The sequence below is a fragment of the Schistocerca gregaria genome, chromosome 8, assembly GCF_023897955.1.
Source record: "Schistocerca gregaria isolate iqSchGreg1 chromosome 8, iqSchGreg1.2, whole genome shotgun sequence".
Taxonomy (NCBI): Eukaryota; Metazoa; Arthropoda; class Insecta; order Orthoptera; family Acrididae; genus Schistocerca; species Schistocerca gregaria.
In genome coordinates this window covers 22,352,009-22,371,387 of record NC_064927.1, presented here as the reverse complement: position 1 = coordinate 22,371,387, position 19,379 = coordinate 22,352,009, and the positions used below count along the sequence as shown (strand labels likewise).

Below are 19,379 nucleotides of genomic sequence, written 5' to 3'. Positions count from 1 at the left end.
CCGTATCTTACACGCATCTGCAATGGCTATAACGTCCCTGTATTGAGACAAATTTTGGAAGATCGTCCTACCGACACCTACACTGGTCTGGTACTGACCAATGACAGTATTCATCAACATTTTCAATCTATTAGAAATAATACGTGCTAAAATTTTGTAGTCACTGTTCAGTAAAGTAAGCGGCCGAAAATCGTCAACAGAACTGCACATTGGGCGTTTAGGGATTAAAACCACGATGCCTTCCACGAGAGCCTGAGGAACATTAAAATCTGGCCGTAAAATTTCATTAAACATACTCAACAACTTGGGCTTTAATTTGTCGCAGAAAGTAAGATAAAATTCGGCAGTGAGACCGTCGGGTCCCGGCGATTTATTTTTCGGACTTCGTGATAGCGCAGAATCCAATTCGTCTTCATCAATTTCTCGCATGAGAGTTTCGACTTCAGAAGCACCCAAAGTCCTTTGCAAGTTATTGAGTAATTCATCGTGAGTTCCATCGTCGGTATGTGTCGTTGTCAGGAGACCTGCCAAGTATTTGTGAAGTGCGTTCCGTATGTCTTGTTGCCGCGTGAGCGCAACGCCTTCACTCAACTGAAGACGAGTTATTAATCTCCGCCGCCCCCTCTTATTTTCACGAATGACGTGAAACATGGATGTCATTTCGTCGTCTATCACATTCTGGGGCCTGGACCTTATTTGAAAGCCTTCTGCCTGCTGCCGCTGAAGTTTTAATAATTTTGCCTTAATTTTTTTAATCTGCATAAATTTTTCAGGTACAGTCACATCGGACTGGTAAAGCTCCCTGAGACAAGTAAAATAAAACTCAGACGTTTGCCGTTGCCACCAGGATTTGTCCCGAGCGTAGCGTTTAAACATTTTTGATAAAGTTGGTTTGGCATGTGTTATCCACCATTCAGTAACGGAGGCATACTGTGCAACCCGTCGTTCACATGCCTCCCATGTTTCGTTAAAGACACGGTGACAGTCAACATCGTTAAGGAGAGCATTGTTAAGTTTCCAGAAACCTCTGCCGCGAAATGTGCCTTGCTTGACCATGTTAACAGTACAAATATATGCGGCATGATCGGAAAAAATTTTGGGCCAAACTTCGGATTGGAGGACTTGAGTCTTCATACACGCCGATACATAGATTCTGTCTAGCCGGCTTGCAGAGTGGTTCGTGACATGAGTGAACCCAGGTGCCGATCCGTGCGTATGCTCCCATGTGTCAATGAGGTTCATTTCTTGGACGATACGTTCTAGTTCTCCAGATTTGTTAAAATTAGGCGTCTGGTCTTTTGGACTTAAGACACAATTGAAGTCACCCGCAAAAATTATACGATCGTAGGTTCCCCTAAAAAGTGGGACTATGGCGCTTGTGAAGAACTCAGCCCTAGCACGCCTATTGCTACTGCCGGACGGGGCGTAAACATTGATTATGCGTGTCCGATGGAAAGTGACAGCGATCCCTCTATGATCAGGCAGTTTTTCTGCGTCGGTCGCTACAATCCCTTCTTTTAACAGAATCGCTGTCCCTAAATTCGCACCGCTCCCGGAATTGGAGAGAGTAGTATAACCAGTTATTCGGTCAAGTTCAATCGCAGCGACTTCTTGAAGTAACAGAATATCGATATCCGCTGCGTATACAAAATCTTGTAAATTACGGAGCCGCCAGTACGACTGTATCTTATTGATGTTTAACGTGGCAATTTTATAGGCTTGGGGCTCGTTCATGGGAGAAGGCACATACTATTAATTAAACAGTCTTAGAAGGATGGCTAACGAAATTGAGGCCAAGCGCGTCAGTCGGAGTTCCTGTAGTTCCCGGTACGGTTGGTGTATGCTGCTCTGTGGGGGGTGCCGAAGATTCCGTCTCAATGGTCCGCATGACAGCCGCATCATTGCTCGCATCCAATACTTCCATTTCCTGTGCCCAATTCCCAGTGAGAGTGGCCTCTGACAAAAGCGATCCTGCGTTTCCTTGAGCGTGGGTATCCGGCAAAACGACTCTACTCGAGGTATCACTATCTTCCACCCGTCGTGGATTCACAGGGGGAGACACTACAGGATCAATGTCCATTCGACCAGACGCAGGGAGACCAACTTCAGAGGGTTCAGAAGTGTTCTGACACATTTGGCTGCTTATTCGTTTCGCTTTGTCGCGGAGCTGTGGGGCGAGCTGATTGGCTCCTTGATGTGCAAGTCTCCGCTTCTTTTTGGAAGGCTTCCTGTTAGGGTTCGCAGTATCATCAACATCCGAAGTGGACTGTTGACTCTGGGGTTGATCCGCCGGGAACACAGCGTCTGCTTCATCCTCAGTACCAGTGGCATCAACCACTGGGGAGTCATCCGTCGTTACCTCCATCTCTGAGTGTGGTAGCGGCGGTGCCGCGTCAGCACTCGGTTCTTTGACGTTATCGGCCAAAACATCATTCAAACGAGGGGCATCTACATTCGGGGTCGCGGGTGGAAGACCAGAAGCCGCGACAGCGTATGTCAGTGGCAGTGCCGTCGTCACAGGGGGGCTAGCGGCTTCACCGACAGGTATCTGCGTCACCCGTCTTTGTATACATTCAGAGCGCACGTGGCCGGGCGCACCACAGCCGGCACACGTTTTTGGCTGCCCATCATATATGACAATTCCGCGATGTCCACCTACGTAAATATATGAAGGTATGTGCTTCTGTATATCGATCTTAACCTGCCTGACGCCGTTAAGCACCGGAAATTTGTGGGCTTTGGACCAACGCTCCGCAAAATTGTTAATGACCCTCCCGTAAGGTGTCAATGCAGAATTTATTTGCGCGGCTGTTATTTCAAACGGGAGTTCGAAAATACGTGCCGTTCGGATGCCCAGTCCAGCATGCGTAATGCTGACATCACTGACGGTACCATCGCTATGTTTAAACTTCAGTACACCTCCACTGGACTCCACAATTCTATCACACAGTTCAGAGGACGTTAATTTCACATAAACAACACTAGTCACGATAGAGAAATTTATCCCTACAATGTCATCAAAAGTAATCTTAGCTGCTTCCTCTAACCATGCTTCAACTTCAAACGAATTTGGTTTCGAAAAGTTCCTATCAAAGGTAAACTTCAAGGTATCTTTCCTGTTAGTCGGATTCATAATTCCATATCAGATCCTACAAAACGGAACGAATACTAATAAGCAGACGCTGTAAGCACGCGACTCACCGCCTGACGTAAACACTTCCTGCCGCAGCGCGCTGGCCCTGGAGGTCCGCTCACCACCGCTGCCGCAGGCAGACTGCGCCACTGAGCTAAAGAGGCGCGGCCTAGCGGTACCTTTGGGTACTTCGTCCTTACGGTCGTCTGGATCATCAGACTTCAGCTGACAACACTTCATATTACCGACTAATAGTTGCAGCTGTGGCGACCCATTACTGCTTGGCTACACATCTGACACGTAACCGATGTCCTCTCCAAACAACAACACTTGCATTTCAGAACATGTCTTTCACACATGTCTACAAAATCACCTTCACCTTCAAATACAGTTTCTTTGCGACTGACAGAGATGTAGGCAAAGTTTAAAGTTGCTATTTCCATTACATCACGTTAATCAGAAAAACGGTAATATACATCTGCAGCGGAACAAAATTCCGTTCCGCCCAGCGTGGGGCTCGAACCTACGAACCTGAGATTAAGAGTCTCATGCTCTACCGACTGAGCTAGCCCGGCTGCTTCGATGAATATACGCCGTGTAGCACGTCACACAATACTCGTTTGGGTTGGGTGGTCCCATACAGAATCTCACCATGCTGCCAAATGTTTTCCTAACGTCACACTCGTCACGTACTTCACTTTTATTTCATAATCATTTCTGAGAGGTAAAGGAATGGCATGACAACCTGCAGAGCTAGTGGCGTCAAAATTAACACTCATACTTGATGTGACTCAAAAGGCGAACGAGTTACTTTCCGACGTTGTTTTAGATGTGCAAGTGCCAGCGGAAACTCGGGGTGACGGCACTCTGCCGACCATTTCGCTAGTTAACACCGGTCTTGTAGTGTGTGTTTCAAGCTCAAGAGCATCTCCAAGCAGAAAATGGTCAACAGCAACATTCAGACGGTTTCGTACTGCTCAAATGCTACATTAAAACGGTATGTTTCTTTTTCAGAACTGATAAAACACGAGCGTGACAGCATTCGAACCTGTAATCTTCAGATCCGAAGTCCGACGCCTTATCCATTAGGCCACACAGTCACTGACGACCAAGTGCAACTTGTATATGACTCATCTCGAAACGCTCACACCCCTGATAATTTGTGTTTTCGTTCTACACATCCGTTGCCCTTGCTCTTTCCCACCCATTCGTTACATTCAACCTCTTACGTGACCGACCAAAGATAGACTGGGAAACAAGACCACACACATTGTGCATACGGAATCGAAGGCAGGGCGTGCCTCGCCGCATTTGCCACGATGGCCATTTGCTACTTCTACAGAAGCGGCGGTGGTGACGACGACGACGACGACGACGACGACGACCGCGAGAGGGTCTGACATATGTGAGAAATACATCTATAAAATGTAATTCAGACTGCCTCGTCCCACCTTATGCTGTACCGCTTTGGCAAAGGCTTTATCTGCGCCATTCGCCTTAATCACATCTGAGAGTAATTCTTAATAAAAGGCATGTCGCTAATTGTTCGTCATCACAGATACTGTTTGCTATACGGCCACGACGCGCAACTGATTTCCAAAACACGACTTCCTCCTTTGAGGATGGAACTCACGACCCTTGGTTTACTAGTCCAGTGCTCTACCACTGAGCTGAAGAGGCGCGGCCTAGCGGTACCTTTGGGTACTTCGTCCTTACGGTCGTCTGGATCATCAGACTTCAGCTGACAACATTTCATATTACCGACTAATATTTGCAGCTATGGCGACCCATTACTGCTTGGCTACACATCTGACACGTAACCGATGTCCTCTCCAAACAACAACACTTGCATTTCAGAACATGTCTTTCACACATGTCTACAAAATCACCTTCACCTTCAAATACAGTTTCTTTGCGACTGACAGAGACGTAGGCAAAGTTTAAAGTTGCTATTTCCATTACATCACGTTAATCAGAAAAACGGTAATATACATCTGCAGCGGAACAAAATTCCGTTCCGCCCAGCGTGGGGCTCGAACCCACGAACCTGAGATTAAGAGTCTCACGCTCTACCGACTGAGCTAGCCCGGCTGCTTCGGTGAATATACGACGTGTAGCACGTCACACAGTACTCGTTTTGGTTGGGTGGTCCCATACAGAATCTCACCATGCTGCCAAATGTTTTCCTAACGTCACACTCGTCACGTACTTCACTTTTATTTCATAATCATTTCTGAGAGGTAAAGGAATGGCATGACAACCTGCAGAGCTAGTGGCGTCAAAATTAACACTCATACTTGATGTGACTCAAAAGGCGAACGAGTTACTTTCCGACGTTGTTTTAGATGTGCAAGTGCCAGCGGAAACTCGGGGTGACGGCACTCTGCCGACCATTTCGCTAGTTAACACCGGTCTTGTAGTGTGTGTTTCAAGCTCAAGAGCATCTCCAAGCAGAAAATGGTCAGCAGCAACATTCAGACGGTTTCGTACTGCTCAAATGCTACATTAAAACGGTATGTTTCTTTTTCAGAACTGATAAAACACGAGCGTGACAGCATTCGAACCTGTAATCTTCAGATCCGAAGTCCGACGCCTTATCCATTAGGCCACACAGTCACTGACGACCAAGTGCAACTTGTATATGACTCATCTCGAAACGCTCACACCCCTGATAATTTGTGTTTTCGTTCTACACATCCGTTGCCCTTGCTCTTTCCCACCCATTCGTTACATTCAACCTCTTACGTGACCGACCAAAGATAGACTGGGAAACAAGACCACACACATTGTGCATACGGAATCGAAGGCAGGGCGTGCCTCGCCGCATTTGCCACGATGGCCATTTGCTACTTCTACAGAAGCGGCGGTGGTGACGACGACGACGACGACGACGACGACCGCGAGAGGCTCTGACATATGTGAGAAATACATCTATAAAATGTAATTCAGACTGCCTCGTCCCACCTTATGCTGTACCGCTTTGGCAAAGGCTTTATCTGCGCCATTCGCCTTAATCACATCTGAGAGTAATTCTTAATAAAAGGCATGTCGCTAATTGTTCGTCATCACAGATACTGTTTGCTATACGGCCACGACGCGCAACTGATTTCCAAAACACGACTTCCTCCTTTGAGGACGGAACTCACGACCATTGGTTTACTAGTCCAGTGCTCTACCACTTTTTTTTTTTTTTTTTGTTGTCACACTTAAAGCAAATAGGCTTCCTTGACAAAGAAACGTCAGAGGGCATTCCGAAACTGCCTCTTCTCTCTGAAAATGTTATCCGCAGATATTTCTTGTTAATTCTTTTACATCAAGGTCTTGGTTAAAAAATTTGCGTATGTTTCTTTATATTTACTAGTCTTCAGTAACATGTGATGCTCAGTTAGCAGATAGATCCAAAAATCCTCTTGGCTTTTCTCTTCCTTCGTGAAGAGGTAATGGACCGTTGCCGCTTTCAGCCAACTGACTGCGTTGCGTTTCGTGTTAGGAAAGGGTACATCATCCGGTGTCAAAAAGTCCGCAGGCATTATAGCGTTAGGTGACGTTCGAAGGATGAGTGCCAGCTTTCGTCGGACATTCAGCCAGATATCTTTAACCTTGTCGCACACGAAACGATGTTCTTCGTTATCAATTAAACTACACGTTGCACACAAAGGCGAATCCGCTAAGTGGATCGAATGAAGTTTCGAGTTTGTTGCAACTTTCCTATTTACAACAAAGTACCATGTTGCTTTCAGATGAGTAGCTAAGTTACGGTTATGAATATTTGCCCATATCACTTTCCAGTTAGAACATGGATAGTTTTGTTCTATTTTGTTGTTCTTCTTTTCTCCCATCAATTTGCCATATATTTCTTTTACGTTTGTCATGTCTTTTTCCGGAATTCTTGAATGTAAGTAGCTATATTCTATTAAAAACCATCGTAAATGGTAAAGTCCGCTCGGTATGTGCTGCACATTAATGGGTGGAGAGAGGTCATCTGGAGCTATTTCAGATAGCAAGTGCGCGGCGATACAGCTGCCGGATTGTCTCCATTGTTGAAACGTATTGGAGATGTACAGAGCCTGCGACTTTTTAGTAACATTCGTTAAGTTTAAGCCGCCATTATTAGTGGCGAGCGTCAGAGTGTCATACTGGATTTTAAATATGTGGCCACGGCTCACAAAATAGCGTATTGCTGACATAATTTGTTTGGCGATGCCGGCGGGTATTGGCAGTATCTGGGCGACATAATTGACTTTGGAAGTAATAGAGACGTTCGCTAAAGACACTCTCTGAATTTCATTTAATTGTCGAATACTATGTGTCCGTACACTAGCTCGTATGGTAGTTAGTACTTGTCTATAGTTGGCCGCAATAGTTTGACGTATATTTTTTCGGAAATCAATGCCGAGACACTTCAAGGCTGTTAGCTCACGTAACTGACCGTGTGTGCGCGTGCCAATGCCACATCCGATATTGAATATGCCGGACTTGGTTTTGTTTAACCTCGCGGCTGACGCTCGTTCGTATTTTTCTATTATGTGCATTGCCGTCTCGACTTCCGCTACATTCATAACGAGAAACCCAACATCGTCCGCATAAGCTTTACATATTATTTTGTTTCCTCGTATTTGCAATCCTTGTAACCGCTGAGTCAAGGTAGCGAGCAAAGGTTCGATGGCCATGGCAAAAAGTGCCATGGACAACGGACAACCTTGCCTGACGGAACATGCGATCTCGACTGGCCGGCTAGGCTGTCCATTTATGATGATTCTGGAGGAGTTATTCGTTACCAAACGTCGTATGAGGTCGACGAATGTCGGCGGAAAACCCATTGCGCCCATCGTTTTCAGGAGGTAGGAGTGGCTGATCCTGTCGAAGGCTTTATCGAAATCTAACGACACGATGGCACATTTTAGTCCACATACTTCTGCTATTGAAATTATGTCGCGGTAGTCGGACAGCGTCTGCTGAATTTTCCTACCTTTGCCCACGCTAAACTGATATGGGCCGGTGACGCTGGCCATTACATTTTTAAGTCTGTGGGCTAAGAGCCACGAAAAAATTTTATAGTCACTGTTCAGCAGAGTGATTGGTCTCAAATTTCCAATTTTCTTGCCAGCCGATTTTTTTGCGATTAACACTACCATACCTTCGCGAAAATCTTTCGGTATCTCCTTATTGAGGTTCAGAAGTTCATTACAGATGCATGTAATTCTATGTTTTATATGTTCCCAGAAGACTTGATAAAATTCTGCTGGCATGCCGTCAGCTCCAGGGGATTTATTTTTTGCACTTTGATAGACAGCATAGTGTACATCGTCATCGGTCGCCTCCGCTATTAGAGCTTCCGCGTACGCGTTACCAACGCGTCCTTGCAGGTGGGTCAGTAAATCGTCCTGTGCTTTTTCGTCTACCTCTTTATGTGAAAACAAGTTGTCGAAATGGGTTAGTATTTCTGCTTTTATGTCGTTGTGCATTGTCAAGGTGGGTCCATTATCAGTTTTAAGCTCCGTCAGTATTTTGCGGAATACCTGTTTAGTTTCACGAATCACATGATATATTGAAGTGGCTTCTTTTTGCGCCACAGTCTCTGCTCTTGACCTTATTTGGTATCCTTCAAGCTGTTGTCGCCTTAATGTCAGTATTTTTGCCTGGATTTTTTTAATTTTCCCATGGTTCCCAATAGCTGTAGCACCTTGCAGGTAGAGTTCTCGGAGACAATGAAAGTAAAATTCTATCGTTCTTTTCCGCCAAAAGCTCTTCTCCCGGGAGTAGTTGATGAAACATCTCCGGATCTGAGGTTTGGCGCATTTGAGCCACCAATCCAAAGTCGAGTGGTAAGAGATGAGTTTGGTCTCGCAGGCTCTCCAGGTGGTGAGAAAGGCTTCTCGACAGGCAGGGTCTTTTAAATGTGAAACATTAAGTTTCCATGGCCCTTTATATCGACAGGTTCCTTGTCGTTCCCAATTTAATGTGCATATATATGCAGCGTGGTCCGAAAAAACGGTTGGCCAAACTTCAGACTGCAGGATGCGGTGTTTCAGATTGGGCGAGACATATATTCGATCCAACCGGCTCGCTGAATGATTAGTGAGGTGGGTAAAGCCGGATGCCGCGCCGTGCTTTTGCTCCCACGAATCAGTTAAACGGAGGTCGGTGACGATACGTTCCAGGTCCGGCGATTTGTTGTAGTTCGGAGTTTGGTCTTTGGCATGTATGACACTGTTAAAGTCGCCTCCAAGGATGGTATGGGTGCAGTGTACACCAAACAAAGGAACAATTCCCTCCTTAAAAAACTGTGCTCGTTGGCACCGATTGGTAGAACCAGATGGGGCATAGACATTAATAATCCTGGTGTTATAAAGCGTGCCGGCAATGCCTCTGCCGTTAGGCAGTTTTGTTACGTCTGTAATGACGACGCCCTCTTTGAAAAGAAATGCGGTACCCAAATCACATTCAATTCCAGGATTGACTATAGCATTATACCCCTGTATGAAGTCAAGTTCGATGTTTGTTACTTCTTGTAAAAACAAAATGTCCACATCAGCTGCATACAGGAAATCTTTTAAATTTTGTAAATTAAATGGGCTACAAATTTTATTGATGTTCAGCGTAGCGATCTTATATGCCTGCAACGGAACTACGTTAGCCAAGACGGGAGTGTAATTAGGAAAAACTCTGGCAACATATCATTTCGAAAAAACATTAAGAAATCTGACCCGAGAGACATGTGGACACAAGTCAGTAAAACCGTTCAGACTAGAAATATTCATGACTTGGGAAGGGATCAGTCGGCTTCTCCGTGTCTGGGACAGTATCCGTCGCGGCGATGACATTCAAGACGACGTCATCTCGTGGTGTGGCCATCGTGGTGACTGTAACGGTTCCTGTGGTGTCCATAATTTCGTCCTCCTTTGTAGTGTCGTCGACATCGTCTGCCCACGGATTCGACAGCCCTGTCATCGGTTCGTCATTAAGTGGTGCACTATATTCAGGTGTTTGCTGGTGATTTTTATCTTCGGTTCGGGTAATTGCTACGTCATCGGAGGGCAAACTGGCAGAACCTGAGGTACTATCCAAGGACACAGGGTCTTCGTTAGATGACTGCTGATTGCACTGCAAGTTCTCAGATGCAGATTGACGTATTTTGCCCCCTTTTTCCTTCGCCTGTTCACGCAGTTGTGGTGCAGTCTGCTCTGCACCTTGACGCGCGATCCTCCGTTTTTTAGATTTCTTGGGAGATGCGTCTCGTGGTGGACTTTGGACGGTACCTGAAGAAGCCTCAGGTTGCAAAGTAGCACTACTCGAAGTGATTGACGCCAGGTCTGATTTCATTGCACTTGACGGGCTGTGGTCAGTGCCTAAGGCAGCTGCAGGATTCGGAGGAGCACCACTAGAAACGGCTGGTTGCGAGTCCGTTTTCTGTGCACCTGATACGCTTTTGATACCTCCTAAAGAAGCTCCAGGATGCCGAGGAGCACTACCCGAAGCGACTGAGGTCGCGTCCGTATCCATTGCCTCATTGGGCGATTCCACGGCGACAAGGGCAGGATCAGATATGTCTTCGCAGGAGGGTTGAGTGTCTACAGATGCTACACCTGAGTCGGTCGGTTGGTCGGTCGCTTGTGGGTCGGTATTCGTAGTAACTTCGGGGGGCGCAGTGGCGCTTGCAAAACCGCGCGCTACGGCGACGTATGTCACGGGCAGCGTTGACATAGCAGGGGGCCTGACGACATCGCCGGCAGGCAGTTGCGCCACTCGCCTTTGAACACATTCTGCACGAACGTGGCCTGGTAAATTGCAGACAGCACACGTTTTCGGTTGCTCATCATACATCACAACAGCTCTATATCCGCAGACGTTTATAAACGACGGAATGTGCTTCTGCAATTCGACTTTTAATTGGCGCACACCATTCAAAACAAGGAATTTGTGTGCAGCACACCACCGTTCGGCAATATTACTCAAAACTTTCGCGTATGGAGCAATAACAGCATTTATCTGGTCACTTGTAATTTCAAAGGGAAGTTCAAAGACTCGCACGGTCCGAATACCTAGACCAGCATGGGCAACGGTAACCTAACCAACATTTCCGTTAGCATGTTTAAATTTCAGAATGCCACCACAAGATCGAACTATCCTTTCACACAATTCTGGACTGGCAAGTTTCACGAAAACCACACTGTTCATAATCGAGGAATGTATGCCGATAATATCTTCAAGTCCTATTTTAACATCATCCTCTAAATACTGTTCAACATCAAATGACCTCGGTCGGACAAAGTTGCGATCAAACGTGAATTTCAAAGTATCTTTTCGTTGCGGTTGCGACATCTCTTAATTCTTTTTCCTGTCTACACAAATACTATAGACAGCGACGCGTTGCAGCAAGAGCAGAGACTTACCACGCGGAGCTAACGCAGCACAGCACACAGCACGGCACGTCCGACCTCCAGCGCAGCCGCTGGCTGACTGCCACTGAGCTAAAGAGGCGCGGCCTAGCGGTACTAATGCGTACTTCGTCCTTACGGTCGTCTGGATCATCAGACTTCAGCTGACAACACTTCATATTAACGACTAATATTTGCAGCTATGGCGACCCATTACTGCTTGGCCACACATCTTACATATAACCGATGTGCTCTCCAAACAACAACACTTGCATTTCAGAACATGTCTTTCACACATGTCTACAAAATCACCTTCACCTTCAAATACAGTTTCTTTGCGACTGACAGAGACGTAGGCAAAGTTTAAAGTTGCTATTTCCATTACATCACGTTAATCAGAAAAACGGTAATATACATCTGCAGCGGAACAAAATTCCATTACGCCCAGCGTGGGGCTCGAACCCACGAACCTGAGATTAAGAGTCTCATGCTCTACCGACTGAGCTAGCCCGGCTGCTTCGGTGAATACATGCCGGTAGCACGTCACACAGTACTCGTTTGGGTGGTCCCATACAGAATCTCACCATGCTGCCAAATGTTTCCTAACGTCACACTCGTCACGTACTTCACTTTTATTTCATAATCATTTCTGAGAGGTAAAGGAATTGCATGACAACCTGCAGAGCTAGTGGCGTCAAAATTAACACTCATACTTGATGTGACTCAAAAGGCGAACGAGTTACGTGCAAGTGCCAGTGGAAATTCGTGGTGACGGCACTCTGCCGACCATTTCGCTAGTTAACACCGGTCTTGTAGTGTGTGTTTCAAGCTCAAGAGCATCTCCAAGCAGAAAATGGTCAACAGCAACATTCAGACGGTTTCGTACTGCTCAAATGCTACATTAAAACGGTATGTTTCTTTTTCAGAACTGATAAAACACGAGCGTGACAGCATTCGAACCTGTAATCTTCAGATCCGAAGTCCGACGCCTTATCCATTAGGCCACACAGGCACTGACGACCAAGCGCAACTTGTACATGACTCATCTCGAAACGCTCACACCCCTGATAATTTGTGTTTTCGTTCTACACATCCGCTGCCCTTGCTCTTTGCAACCCATTCGTTACATTCAACCTCTTACGTGACCGACCAAAGATAGACTGGGAAACAAGACCACACACTTTGTGCATACGGAATCGAAGGCAGGGCGTGCCTCGCCGCATTTGCCACGATGGCCATTTGCTACTTCTACAGAAGCGGCGGCGGCGACGACGACGACGACGACGACGACGACGACGACCGCGAGAGGCTCTGACATATGTGAGAAATACATCTATAAAATGTAATTCAGACTGCCTCGTCCCACCTTATGCTGTACCGCTTTGGCAAACGCTTTATCTGCGCCATTCGCCTTAATCACATCTGAGAGTAATTCTTAATAAAAGGCATGTCGCTAATTGTTCGTCATCACAGATACTGTTTGCTATACGGCCACGACGCGCAACTGATTTCCAAAACACGACTTCCTCCTTTGAGGACGGAACTCACGATCCTTGGTTTACTAGTCCAGTGCTCTACCACTGAGCTAAAGAGGCGCGGCCTAGCGGTACTTTTGCATACTTCGTCCTTACGGTCGTCTGGATCATCAGACTTCAGCTGACAACACTTCATATTAACGACTAATATTTGCAGCTATGGCGACCCATTACTGCTTGGCCACACATCTTACATATAACCGATGTGCTCTCCAAACAACGAAACTTGCATTTCAGAACATGTCTTTCACACATGTCTACAAAATCACCTTCACCTTCAAATACAGTTTCTTTGCGACTGACAGAGACGTAGGCAAAGTTTAAAGTTGCTATTTCCATTACATCACGTTAATCAGAAAAACGGTAATATACATCTGCAGCGGAACAAAATTCCGTTCCGCCCAGCGTGGGGCTCGAACCCACGAACATGAGATTAAGAGTCTCTTGCTCTACCGACTGAGCTAGCCCGGCTGCTTCGGTGAATACTTGCCGTGTAGCACGTCACACAGTACTCGTTTGGGTTGGGTGGTCCCATACAGAATCTCACCATGCTGCCAAATGTTTTCCTAACGTCACACTCGTCACGTACTTCACTTTTATTTCATAATCATTTCTGAGAGGTAAAGGAATGGCATGACAACCTGCAGAGCTAGTGGCGTCAAAATTAACACTCATACTTGATGTGACTCAAAAGGCGAACGAGTTACTTTCCGACGTTGTTTTAGATGTGCAAGTGCCAGCGGAAACTCGGGGTGACGGCACTCTGCCGACCATTTCGCTAGTTAACACCGGTCTTGTAGTGTGTGTTTCAAGCTCAAGAGCATCTCCAAGCAGAAAATGGTCAACAGCAACATTCAGACGGTTTCGTACTGCTCAAATGCTACATTAAAACGGTATGTTTCTTTTTCAGAACTGATAAAACACGAGCGTGACAGCATTCGAACCTGTAATCTTCAGATCCGAAGTCCGACGCCTTACCCATTAGGCCACACAGTCACTGACGACCAAGAGAAACTTGTATATGACTCATCTCGAAACGCTCACACCCCTGATAATTTGTGTTTTCGTTCTACACATCCGCTGCCCTTGCTCTTTGCAACCCATTCGTTACATTCAACCTCTTACGTGACCGACCAAAGATAGACTGGGAAACAAGACCACACACTTTGTGCATACGGAATCGAAGGCAGGGCGTGCCTCGCCGCATTTGCCACGATGGCCATTTGCTACTTCTACAGAAGCGGCGGCGGCGACGACGACGACGACCGCGAGAGGCTCTGACATATGTGAGAAATACATCTATAAAATGTAATTCAGACTGCCTCGTCCCACCTTATGCTGTACCGCTTTGGCAAAGGCTTTATCTGCAGCCATTCGCCTTAATCACATCTGAGAGTAATTCTTAATAAAAGGCATGTCGCTAATTGTTCGTCATCACAGATACTGTTTGCTATACGGCCACGACGCGCAACTGATTTCCAAAACACGACTTCCTCCTTTGAGGATGGAACTCACGACCCTTGGTTTACTAGTCCAGTGCTCTACCACTGAGCTAAAGAGGAGCGGCCTAGCAGTACTTTTGCGAACTTCGTCCTTACGGTCGTCTGGATCATCAGTCTTCAGCTGACAACACTTCATATTACCGACTAATATTTGCAGCTATGGCGACCCATTACTGCTTGGCCACACATCTGACATATAACCGATGTGCTCTCCAAACAACGAAACTTGCATTTCAGAACATGTCTTTCACACATGTCTACAAAATCACCTTCACCTTCAAATACAGTTTCTTTGCGACTGACAGAGACGTAGGCAAAGTTTAAAGTTGCTATTTCCATTACATCACGTTAATCAGAAAATTGGTAATATACATCTGCAGCGGAACAAAATTCCGTTCCGCCCAGCGTGGGGCTCGAACCCACGAACATGAGATTAAGAGTCTCATGCTCTACCCACTGAGCTAGCCCGGCTGCTTCGGTGAATACTTGCCGTGTAGCACGTCACACAGTACTCGTTTGGGTTGGGTGGTCCCATACAGAATCTCACCATGCTGCCAAATGTTTTCCTAACGTCACACTCGTCACGTACTTCACTTTTATTTCATAATCATTTCTGAGAGGTAAAGGAATGGCATGACAACCTGCAGAGCTAGTGGCGTCAAAATTAACACTCATACTTGATGTGACTCAAAAGGCGAACGAGTTACTTTCCGACGTTGTTTTAGATGTGCAAGTGCCAGCGGAAACTCGGGGTGACGGCACTCTGCCGACCATTTCGCTAGATAACACCGGTCTTGTAGTGTGTGTTTCAAGCTCAAGAGCATCTCCAAGCAGAAAATGGCCAACAGCAACATTCAGACGGTTTCGTACTGCTCAAATGCTACATTAAAACGGTATGTTTATTTTTCAGAACTGATAAAACACGAGTGTGACAGCATTCGAACCTGTAATCTTCAGATCCGAAGTCCGACGCCTTATGCATTAGGCCACACAGTCACTGACGACCAAGTGCAACTTGTATATGACTCATCTCGAAACGCTGACACCCCTGATATTTTGTGTTATCGTTCTACACAGCCGCTGCCCTTGCTCTTTCCCACCCATTCGTTACATTCAACCTCTTACGTGACCGACCAAAGATAGACTGGGAAACAAGACCACACACTTTGTGCATACGGAATCGAAGGCAGGGCGTGCCTCGCCGCATTTGCCACGATGGCCATTTGCTACTTCTACAGAAGCGGCGGCGGCGACGACGACGACGACGACGACCGCGAGAGGCTCTGACATATGTGAGAAATACATCTATAAAATGTAATTCAGACTGCCTCGTCCCACCTTATGCTGTACCGCTTTGGCAAAGGCTTTATCTGCGCCATTCGCCTTAATCACATCTGAGAGTAATTCTTAATAAAAGGCATGTCGCTAATTGTTCGTCATCACAGATACTGTGTGCTATACGGCCACGACGCGCAACTGATTTCCAAAATACGACTTCCTCCTTTGAGGATGGAACTCACGACCCTTGGTTTACTAGTCCAGTGCTCTACCACTGACCTAAAGAGGCGCGGACTTGCGGTACTTTTGCTTACTTCGTCCTTACGGTCGTCTGGATCATCAGACTTCAGCTGACAACACTTCATATTACCGACTAATGTTTGCAGCTATGGCGACCCATTACTGCTTGGCCACACATCTGACACATAACCGATGTGCTCTCCAAACAACAACACTTGCATTTCAGAACATGTCTTTCACACATGTCTACAAAATCACCTTCACCTTCGAATACAGTTTCTTTGCGACTGACAGAGACGTAGGCAAAGTTTAAAGTTGCTATTTCCATTACATCACGTTAATCAGAAAAACGGTAATTTACATCTGCAGCGGAAGAAAATTCCGTTCCGCCCAGCGTGGGGCTCGAACCCACGACCCTGAGATTAAGAGTCTCATGCTCTACCAACTGAGCTAGCCCGCCTGCTTCGGTGAATACTTGCCAGAAAGCACGTCACACAGTACTCGTTTGGGTTGGGTGGTCCCATACAGAATCTCTCCATGCTGCCTAACGTTTTCCTAACGTCACACTCGTCACGTACTTCACTTTTATTTCATAATCATTTCTGAGAGGTAAAGGAATTGCATGACAACCTGCAAAGCTAGTGGCGTCAAAATTAACACTCATACTTGATGTGACTCAAAAGGCGAACGAGTTACTTTCCGACGTTGTTTTAGATGTGCAAGTGCCAGTGTAAACTCGGGGTGACGGCACTCTGCCGACCATTTCGCTAGTTAACACCGGTCTTGTAGTGTGTGTTTCAAGCTCAAGAGCATCTCCAAGCAGAAAATGGTCAACAGCAACATTCAGACGGTTTCGTACTGCTCAAATGCTACATTAAAACGGTATGTTTCTTTTTCAGAACTGATAAAACACGAGCGTGACAGCATTCGAACCTGTAATCTTCAGATCCGAAGTCCGACGCCTTATCCATTTTTTTTTTTTTTTAGAAATTCTGAATCCAGCGATCCGAGTTCGAATCTCGGTGGAACCTTCGTTTAGTCTAAATTTTCTGTAAGAGTTTCTCGCTGAGGAAGTAGCAGCAATAGGCTCACGGCGTTAGTTTCTATGTTTGTGTAAAAAACGATGCGTCTATAAAACGGCCGAATATTGGTGCGACTTTGTGACCTATATAGAACATTAAACGAGTAATACCTGTAAGAGCAAGCAATTTTACGATAATTCGAATAAATATCATTATCCCACGAAGGTTAAAAATCCCATGATTGTCAACTAGCTATTACAAGCTGAACAAATGAATTTCCTTTAAAATAGGTTTAAAACATAGGGAGGTTCTGACTCAGTGGGCATGATCTGGAGCCTCTTTGCTCCTGAGATTAGAAAAACAGTCCTCTGGGCCGGATTTGAACCAGCGACCTATGGATAACTGTGAATCCTCCACTACAGTCCACCGCTCTACCAACTTTTTTTTTTTTATTTTTTTGGGCCTCCCATCACCCCTATTAGCCCATCCTTGCGCTCTCCATAATTCGCCTTCATCGGCGTCGGCTTCTCACGCCATGGACATAACCATAAACTGATGAGACAAAGTTAATCCCTTTATCGAGGAGAAACTAATGTACCCCTTCTTTGGGCTTATTGATAATGTGAAAAAAGAATGAAGTCTTCAGTAGGTAGAAACAGAAGTTATGTTCAGTTTGTTTCCTTCTTCATCGCTGTTTTTTGTTGTCACACTTAAAGCAAATAGGCTTCCTTGACAAAGAAACGTCAGAGGGCATTCCGAAACTGCCTCTTCTCTCTGAAAATGCTTAAAAAACAAACCATATTCGGTGAGAAGCAACTATTTATAATGGCTTCTTGAAAAATAAATTAATAAACGTTGAACTCAAAGAACGGCAATTCCGGTAAAAACTAAAATAATTTTTATTTTATTTTATTTTATTTTATTTTTTTCCACGATTGTAAAGTAAGTTAGTAGTGGTGAACACTCTCTTACGTTTGTCTTCTGTGTCCGCAGATATTTCTTGTTAATTCTTTTACATCAAGGTCTTGATTAAAAAATTTGCGTATGTTTCTTTATATTTACTAGTCTTCAGTAACATGTGATGCTCAGTTAGCAGATAGATCCAAAAATCCTCTTGGCTTTTCTCTTCCTTCGTGAAGAGGTAATGGACCGTTGCCGCTTTCAGCCAATTGACTGCGTTGCGTTTCGTGTTAGGAAAGGGTACATCATCCGGTGTCAAAAAGTCCGCAGGCGTTATAGCGTTAGGTGACGTTCGAAGGATGAGTGCCAGCTTTCGTCGGACATTCAGCCAGATATCTTTAACCTTGTCTCACACGAAACGATGTTCTGCGTTATCAATTAAACTACACGTTGCACACAAAGGCGAATCCGCTAAGTGGATCGTAAGAAGTTTCGAGTTTGTTGCAACTTTCCTATTTACAACAAAGTACCATGTTGCTTTCAGATGAGTAGCTAAGTTACTGTTATGAATATTTGCCCATATCACTTTCCAGTTAGAACATGGTTAGTTTTGTTCTATTTTTTTGTTCTTCTTTTCTCCCATCAATTTGCCATATATTTCTTTTACGTTTGTCATGTCTTTTTCCGGAATTCTTGAATGTAGGTAGCTATATTCTATTAAAAACCATCGTAAATGGTAAAGTCCGCTCGGTATGTGCTGCACATTAATGGGTGGAGAGAGGTCATCTGGAGCTATTTCAGATAGCAAGTGCGTGGCGATACAGCTGCCGGATTGTCTCCATTGTTGAAACGTATTGGAGATGTACAGAGCCTGCGACTTTTTAGTAACATTCGTTAAGTTTAAGCCGCCATTATTAGTGGCGAGCGTCAGAGTGTCATACTGGATTTTAAATATGTGGCCACGGCTCACAAAATAGCGTATTGCTGACATAATTTGTTTGGCGATGCCGGCGGGTATTGGCAGTATCTGGGCGACATAATTGACTTTGGAAGTAATAGAGACGTTCGCTAAAGACACTCTCTGAATTTCATTTAATTGTCGAATACTATGTGTCCGTACACTAGCTCGTATGGTAGTTAGTACTTGTCTGTAGTTGGCCGCAATAGTTTGACGTATATTTTTTCGGAAATCAATGCCGAGACACTTCAAGGCTGTTAGCTCACGTAACTGACCGTGTGTGCGCATGCCAATGCCACGTCCGATAATGAATATGCCGGACTTGGTTTTGTTTAACCTCGCGGCTGACGCTCGTTCGTATTTTTCTATTATGTGCATTGCCGTCTCGACTTCCGCTACGTTCATAACGAGAAACCCAACATCGTCTGCTTAA

At 45.5% G+C, this 19,379-nt stretch overlaps 6 non-coding genes across 6 annotated transcripts; all 6 read right to left on the bottom strand.

Annotated features, from left to right (window-relative positions):
- Nucleotides 1-3,635: 3,635 nt before the first annotated feature.
- On the bottom strand, nt 3,636-3,708 carry Trnak-cuu (transfer RNA lysine (anticodon CUU)). The gene has a single exon. It is a non-coding gene; the product is annotated as a tRNA-Lys (tRNA).
- A 1,443-nt stretch (nt 3,709-5,151) lies between these two features.
- On the bottom strand, nt 5,152-5,224 carry Trnak-cuu (transfer RNA lysine (anticodon CUU)). The gene has a single exon. It is a non-coding gene; the product is annotated as a tRNA-Lys (tRNA).
- Nucleotides 5,225-11,952: 6,728 nt separating this feature from the next.
- Nucleotides 11,953-12,025, bottom strand: Trnak-cuu (transfer RNA lysine (anticodon CUU)). The gene has a single exon. It is a non-coding gene; the product is annotated as a tRNA-Lys (tRNA).
- Nucleotides 12,026-13,444: 1,419 nt separating this feature from the next.
- On the bottom strand, nt 13,445-13,517 carry Trnak-cuu (transfer RNA lysine (anticodon CUU)). Its single transcript has one exon. It is a non-coding gene; the product is annotated as a tRNA-Lys (tRNA).
- A 1,429-nt stretch (nt 13,518-14,946) lies between these two features.
- Trnak-cuu (transfer RNA lysine (anticodon CUU)) lies at nt 14,947-15,019 on the bottom strand. The gene has a single exon. It is a non-coding gene; the product is annotated as a tRNA-Lys (tRNA).
- Nucleotides 15,020-16,453: 1,434 nt separating this feature from the next.
- Nucleotides 16,454-16,526, bottom strand: Trnak-cuu (transfer RNA lysine (anticodon CUU)). The gene has a single exon. It is a non-coding gene; the product is annotated as a tRNA-Lys (tRNA).
- Nucleotides 16,527-19,379: the final 2,853 nt, after the last annotated feature.